We start from the raw sequence: 8,445 nt of genomic DNA on the forward strand, positions 1-8,445 counted from the left end.
GGCATAAACACAAGAGCCAGGCAACCCAGCTTGGCCAAAACTTAAGTCATATCGATGCATATAATGGCGAAAAAAGGTACATGTGGAAGAATAACACATGTGTGGGGCATAAAGCCCGGAAAATGGTTATATTAAGCTTCTGTATAAGAAGCCCCCAGGTATAATGAGCGCGGTTAGCGCGTCAAGATTGTGTAGTCAAGACACAATTTAGCCTTTTAAGGCCTTGAAGAAAAGGAAAAAAAGGAGAGAAAGAGAGAAAAGACAGATAACGGATATGTGAAAAATTGATGGAGGTAAGGAGACGAACATAGAGTCCGGCACTAGGCGTAAAACCTTCGGAGTCTGGCTGCGTTCCATGGGTTTGGCTCGAGTCGATTATCCGATGCATCCCGCAGACGGTACACTCCACCGGTCAGAACCTGGTGAATAATGAAGGGACCTTCCCATTTGGGCTTGAGCTTGTTCTTTTTCTTCTCCGGTAGGCGTAGAACGAGTTCGCCAACGTTATAAGTTTTGGCCCGTACTTCTCTGCTTTGATACCTTCGAGCCTGTTGCTGATAGAATGCGGAACGGGCTTTTGCCACGTCACGCTCCTCCTCCAGGGCGTCCAAAATGTCTTGCCGATCGAGCTCGGCCTCTTTTTCTTCATACATGCGCACTCGAGGTGAGTCATGAATTATGTCGCAGGGCAGTACCGCCTCTGCGCCGTACACCATAAAGAACGGTGTGTATCCGGTAGTGCGATTCGGCGTGGTCCGCAGCCCCCATAGTATGGAGTCGAGCTCCTCTACCCAGTGCGTGTTTGATTCCTTTGAGGACCACACTAATCTAGGTTTAATGCCGCTCATGATAAGACCATTTGCTCGCTCGACTTGACTGTTAGTTTGCGGGTGATAGACAGAAGCATAATCGAGCTTGATGCCCATGTTGCTACACCAAAGTTTCACCTCGTCGGCTGTAAATTTCGAGTCGTTGTCGGTGATGATGCTGTGGGGGATGCCATAACGGTGTACAACTCCAGATACGAAGTCTATCACCGGTCCGGATTCAGCCGTTTTGACTGGTTTGGCTTCTATCCATTTGGTGAATTTGTCCACCATGACCAATAGGTATTTTTTCTTATGGGTTCCCCCTTTGAGGGGTCCGACCATATCAAGCCCCCAGACCACAAAGGGCCAAGTAATGGGGATTGTTTGGAGAGCGGTAGGCGGCATATGGCTTTGGTTTGCAAAAAACTGGCAACCGACGCAACGTTGAACAAGGTCCTGTGCGTCTGCTCGGGCCATCGGCCAATAGAAACCTGTACGGAAGGCCTTGCTTACAAGGACCCGGGCTGCGGCGTGGTGGCCACCGAGTCCAGCATGGATTTCTGCCAAAAGCTTCCGCCCTTCCTCTTCGGAGATGCACCTTTGAAGGACTCCGGTAGTGCTTTTCTTATAAAGCTCTCCCTCGTGGACCTTGTAGGCTTTAGACTGCCGCACTATGCAGCGTGCCTCATTTTGGTCCTCGGGTAGTTCCTGCCTGGTTAGGTAGGCCAGGAATGGTTCTGTCCACGGGGCGATGACGGCCATTATCATGTGGGCTGAAGGTGTTATTTTGGTCTGATTGTGTCAGAGTGTTCGGTATCTGGTGTTGTGGCCGGGTCCGGACTATTGTTACCGGTGTCCCCTTCCCATACCGCGGATGGCTTAAACGGCCTTTCCAAGAAGATGTTAGGTGGGACAGGTTCGCGCTTAGCGCCGATTCGGGCGAGGATATCCGCCGCTTGATTGTTTTCCCGAGCCACATGGTGGAATTCAAGCCCCTCGAACCGAGCTGACATTTTGAGGACGGCGTTGCGATAAGCCGCCATTTTCGGATCCTTGGTGTCGAAGTCTCCATTTATTTGAGATATTGCAAGGTTCGATTCCCCACGCACCTCCAGGCGTTGAATGCCCATGGAAACTGCCATCTGGAGACCATGTAACAGGGCCTCGTATTCGGCTGCGTTGTTGGAGTCTGTGTATAGTATTTGGAGTACGTATTGGACTGTATCTCCGGTGGGGGACGTCAAGACAATGCCAGCCCCCAGACGAGCCAGCATTTTAGAGCCGTCGAAGTTCATGATCCAATTGGAGTACGCGTCGTATTCTTTAGGGAGTTCGGCTTCTGTCCACTCGGCGACAAAATCGGCCAGTACTTGCGACTTAATGGCTCGCCATGGTCTATATGTTATGTCGAACGGGAGGAGCTCGATATCCCATTTGGCAATCCATCCCGTGGCATCGCGGTTGTTTATTATGTTGTTGAGTGGTACTTCCGAGGCCACCGTAATTGAACACTCTTGAAAGTAGTGTCGTAATTTCCGGGATGCCATAAATACCGCGTATGCTATCTTTTGATAATGTGGGTACCGTGATTTGCATGGAGTGAGGACAGTGGATACATAGTATACCGGCTTTTGAAGTGGGAATTTATGTCCGTCCGTCTCTCGTTCGACGACGAGCACTGCGCTTACAACTTGGTGAGTTGCCGCTATATATAACAACATTGGTTCACCGACATTTGGCGCGGCCAAGATTGCCTTGGTGGCCAGGATGGCTTTTATTTCTTCCAATCCGGTCGTGGCTGCATCCGTCCACTTGAAGTGTTCGGTGCACCAAAGAAGGCGATAAAGGGGTAGTGCCTTTTCTCCTAATCGGGAGATAAAGCGGCTTAAGGCCGCCACACATCCATTTAATTTCTGGATTTGCTTGAGGTCAGTTGGGATAGCCAACTGTCACAGAGCTCGGATTTTAGCCGGATTTGCTTCAATTCCTCTACTGGAGACAATGAAGCCCAGGAGCTTTCCGGCGGGCACACCGAAAACGCATTTTTCCGGATTGAGCTTGATGTCGTATGTTCGGAGATTGTCGAACGTGAGCCTCAAGTCGTCTATTAAGGATTCGACGTGTCTGGTTTTAACGACCACATCGTCTACGTATGCCTCCACTGTTTTGCCGATCTGTTTTTCCAGGCATGTCTGAATCATGCATTGATACGTTGCACCGGAGTTCTTAAGCCCGAAAGGCATGGTGTTAAAACAGAAGGGGCCATATGGGGTGATAAATGCTGTTGCGGCTTGGTCGGACTCCGCCATCTTAATTTGATGGTATCCGGAGTATGCGTCGAGGAAACACAATGAGTCATGTCCTGCAGTAGCGTCGATAATTTGATCGATGCGGAGGAGGGGGAAGGGATCCTTGGGGCAAGCCTTGTTAAGGTCCTTGAAATCGACACATAGGCGCCAGGATTTATCCTTCTTTGGTACCATCACCAGGTTTTCTAGCCAATCCGGATGTTTTATTTCTCTAGTGAATCCGGCCTCCAGTAACTTGGCTAGCTCCTCTCCCATGGCTTGTCGCTTAGGTTCAGAGAAACACCAAAGAGTCTACTTGACCGGCTTGAATCCCTTTAGGATGTTAAGGCGATGCTCGGCCAGCCTGTGTGGGATTCCTGGCATATCTGAAGGATGCCAGGCGAACATGTCCCAATTCTCGCGCAAGAACTCCCGTAATGCGGCGTCTATAGCGGGGTTTAACTGTGCCCCGATGGATGCTGTTTTTGTAGGGTCCGTTGGGTGGACTTGGAATTTGACTATTTCATCCGCTGGTTTAAAAGAGGTACTTGGATCTTTTGTCGAGTATCACGTCGTCCCTGTCCACTGTGGAGCGCAGCACAGTTAATTCCTCGGCCGCGAGGGCTTCGGATAATGCCTCGAGGGCCAGTGCGGCTGTTTTGTTTTCGGCGTGGAGTGCTATGTCCGGATCACTAGCTAGAGTGATGATTCCATTGGGCCCGGGCATTTTGAGCTTCATGTACCCGTAATGGGGTATGGCTTGGAAGGTCGTGAATGCCTCCCGCCCTAAAAGGGCGTGGTATCCACTACTGAACGGGGCCACTTGGAATGTGATTTCTTCGGACCTATAATTCTCCTGCGTGCCGAATACCACATCTAGTGTGATTTTCCCAGCGCATCGTGCCTCCTGACTAGGGATAATTCCTCTGAAGGTCGTGCTGCTTTGCTCTATGCGGTTTTCGTCTATTTCCATTTTTTGAAGAGTCTCCTCATAGATGAGGTTTAATCCGCTGCCGCCGTCCATGAGCACCTTATTAAGCCGAAAGCCGTCCACAATTGGACTAAGGACCAAAGCGGCTGGTGCTCGGACTGTTCGGAATTTAGGTTCGTCACTAGCGTTGAAGGTGATAGCCGTGTCGCTCCATGGATTTATTGCTGCCACGTGGCAAACTTCGGCAAGGCTGCAGAGTGCTCGCTTACGCCTATTATTTGAGGCGAAGGTCTCAAAGACTGTCAATACTGTATTGTTGTTATCCACGGGATGGTGCTCTGCGGTATTTTTAATGAGGAGATCCTCACCGCTCTTGGCCACCTGCCGGAGTACCCAACATGCTCTAAGGCTGTGTGTTGGTATGGTATCCATTGTACTGTGAATTTTGCATGGCCCATTAACCCATCCCTCCAATACGGTTCCACGCCCTGTAGTGGGCTTTTGCTTCTTTGTAATTGGGTCGGGCAACTTACGAGAGTGCACCCTTTTAGTTCGGGCTGGGGGTTTTGTCAGAGCCGGAGCATCCCAAAATTTTGTTTGGGTTTTCCAGGCGCTTTCCATCGCACAGTACATCCGTACTATGGTCGCCAAGTCAGCAAAGTGTGCTATGTCACAGTGACTTATGGCGTTGAGGATTCCCTTGTCCGTGCAATTATTGCAAAAGAATGAAATTGCGTCTTCCTCGCGACAGTCCTTGACCTTGTTCATTACAAGGAGGAATCTGGCCCAATAGTGGTGTACTATCTCCTGGGGCTCTTGTCTAATGTGGGAAAGATCGTTTATATCTGGGTGGGTGGGTGGATTTAAGTCCGAACCTTGACCCGATCTGAGACCCAGGGGCGGAGGAGTTTCCGATCTTGGAAGTTCGGGCTCCGGGATGTTGCCCGATAGGTCTGGCCCTCTGCCTGATTCTAGGTTCAGGGTTTGGGCGATGTCCTCCCGTAGACGGGTATCCGGCTCAGAGAGCTCGGGAATCCGGACATAGTTTGTCCTCAAGATAGAGGAAGAATCGCTGCATTGCTCCTCCACCACCGCTATCTGATGGGTGACCGGCGGGGAGTTAATCTCCCTTTGGTCGGGTTTAAGCCCAATCTGATCATAGTCTGTAGCGACTCCCAAAGCGGCGATGCGATCCAAGAGCTCGTTCAAAGAAGAGAGTTCCATTGGATCCAACAGCTCGGCGAGTCCCGAGCTGACGTGGAGGTTGTTTTCGATGACCCGAGAAGCCATCGTCGGCGCAGCGGCCGAACATGCGGTCAAGACGAAACCGCCTAGTCGGAGAGTTTGGCCTACAGCCAGGGCTCCCCCAGAGGTGATGTTGTCCTTGACAACAAGGCGAGCCATCCAGCCTTATGATGACGGCACAGTGGAACTCTCAATGAAAGCACCAATGTCGGTGTCAAAACCGGCGGATCTCGGGTAGGGGGTCCCGAACTGTGCGTCTAAGGCGGATGGTAACAGGAGGCGGGGGACACAATGTTTACCCAGGTTCGGGCCCTCTCGATGGAGGTAATACCCTACTTCCTGCTTGATTGATCTTGATGATATGAGTATTACAAGAGTTGATCTACCACGAGATCATAGAGGCTAAACCCTAGAAGCTAGCCTATGGTATGATTGTTGTTGTCCTACGGACTAAACCCTCCGGTTTATATAGACACCGGAGGGGGCTAGGGTTACACAGAGTCGGTCACAAGGGAGGAGACCTACATATCCGTATTGCCAAGCTTGCCTTCCACACCAAGGAGAGTCCCATCCGGACACGGGACGAAGTCTTCAATCTTGTATCTTCATAGTCCAACAGTCCGGCCAAAGGATATAGTCCGGCTGTCCGAGGACCCCCTAATCCAGGACTCCCTCAATGGTTCCATGTCTCTTTGAGGTTGTTGATGAAGAATTCAGCATGTGTAGTAAGGTCTGCATCAGCTTCTGAACGCATTGAATCAAGCACCTCAAATCGTTGGTTCTTCAGGTCAAGGCAAATCACGTAGTGGTGACCACACTTGCCATGTGGGTCGTGTGGTGGAAGCTCCTGGAACATGGGGAACAGTACCTGCAAGTAAAATGAAGGAAAAGAAAAAGTAGATTTCACATCAAAAACAACAATGATGTAGTTGGAAAAATGATATGTAAAGATATTGCCCGATGCAGTAAGAGGTAGATGAATGACAAAGCAGCAAGTGTCCAAAAATGCGCCCACAGAGAATGTTTATTTGCCTGTGTAGTTGAAATAAGTTGCCATCCATGTATGAACAAAGTTGCCCAGTATTTTAATTGAAGTTGCCACATAAGTTGCATTAAAAACAGTCAACTTATTTTACATGGCAGTTGTTGCCACATGAAACATCTGTCACAAAATAGTGTGTAGCCCACATGTGAAGCATATCTACTGACAAAACATAGCATGGGAGAAAAATGTGCAAAAAAGAAGGAACACTCACACATTTCTTCATTGTGAGCTTGAATTCACCATGCGCAGCAAAATGCTTCCTCAGGATTTTATGGTGGATGTCACCATCCCATATTTTGCAGGTCACACTGTACTGCATGATCGTTTTGTCAGGACAAATATCCATATGCCTGTTGATGAAGTCAATCCCGCACGCAACTACATTCTTCGACATTTTACCGAGTGGCCTCACATACTCGGCAAGATCACCCAGGTCGACGTACGTCGCATCACATTGTATGATTTTGGTTCTGTCCAAACATGAGCTGTATGAAAATGATATAACATGAAAGAATCATGTCTACTAAGTAAAATAAAATTTAAACGTAAACAAAGCATGGCTGGAATAGCAAAGGAAAAAAATAAGAGAAAAGCAAGTGAGGGGTTATGTGGTGTGGACGTTACGCTTTCAGCTCCTTCATGTACTTGCAGTTGGACCTCGCATTTCCAAAACGCTTGACAATATCATACAGATGGTTCTTCTCCTTTGTGGCCTTGACTTCGGGCTCATAGTCATCCACGGGTGGTGCATGAACTACCCTATGCTTCCTCACAGATCTAGGGGTGGCACTTCTAACGGTATCCTCGGATACCGACTCAGCAGGCACGTTAGAACTTGATTGCCCCTGACCCCGTGAGGACCTCCTCTTCAATGTTGCCTCCTCAATCCTGCGGTAAGCTTCATCAAGTGACGGCGAAATCTCCTCAGGGGTGGCTGCAAGGATCAAACAGTGGGTTAGGATACTTGGAAACAAACAACTTAGTGTGCAAAAAGAGTGCAGAATATGAAATGTACGTGCAAAAATAGTGAGTTGCCATGTGGAGACAACTCCAGTTGCCATGTGTAGTGCACTGTAGCTACCATGTGGCAACAACTACAGTTGCCATGTGCTTGGCGAATGGAATTGGAACATGGCAACAACTGTAGGTGCCATGGTGCAGCAACTCCAGTTGCCATGTGCATCAGATGAGATTTGCCATCATCAGTGAGAAAGCAAAAAAAGCTTATGACAAACTTCAGACTAAAAAAATGTAGAAAACAAAATAATAAACACACAAAAAATGTACCTTGCACTATCGGCTCTGCAAACTTCACAGCCTTCCTGCCATCAGCCATTGGCTGCGCCATCATTGGCGCCATGCCTGCCGGGAAAGCAAAGGCAACTGGCATAGGATCTTGCACCACTGGTTCATCTTGACTGCGATTGATTCCAAGGCTATAGCTCAGTGGGGTGAAATCCATTGGGTGCCTCTCCTCCCTACCAGCCGGATCGCGACCAAGTTGCTTCACAGAATCCAGGGGTGACAGATCAACAAACATTTCTGCCTCCTCTGCTGCAGTATAATCAGGCTTACTAGTAGGGCGGGGCGTGCTGCCAGTGGTATCAACCGCAACTTTCTTGCTAATCTTCTTGTTTGGGCTGTATGGGACACCAATGTTGACTGGGAGCTTAGAAGTGCACAGATTTAAGCTGGGGTTCTCCACGGCGGGTAAAGATGCAGTCTGCTCCGGACGTTCACCTTCGCCAGTCGTGCCCGGCTTGCCACCTGCGTCAGTTGTACTCCGGACTTCCGTTTTCTCCATAACATTGCTTTTGGCAGGTGGTGGGAACAGTGTGGACGTAGGCACATAACCAGAGTCATCTCTGCTGCTCCTAGCTACATCTGGTGCGTTGGGTATGTCTGGAGGTTGCTTGCGGGGGCTACGCCGCCTAGGTGGAAGACCAGCTCGCGCAACGGTCACCGTAGCAACCTCTGGACCACCAGAAGCTGGAGCTGTTGTGCCAAGAGTCTCACCTGTGGATGGAATCTCATTCTGAATTGTCGCCGCAACCCCTTCTTTTGTTGACGCATAAGTACCAGCGGCCACACGCTTGGAATCCGTATCAGATGAGCGGGAATCTTCCT

The sequence above is a fragment of the Aegilops tauschii genome, chromosome 2 (genome assembly GCF_002575655.3).
Source record: "Aegilops tauschii subsp. strangulata cultivar AL8/78 chromosome 2, Aet v6.0, whole genome shotgun sequence".
Lineage (NCBI taxonomy): Eukaryota > Viridiplantae > Streptophyta > Magnoliopsida > Poales > Poaceae > Aegilops > Aegilops tauschii.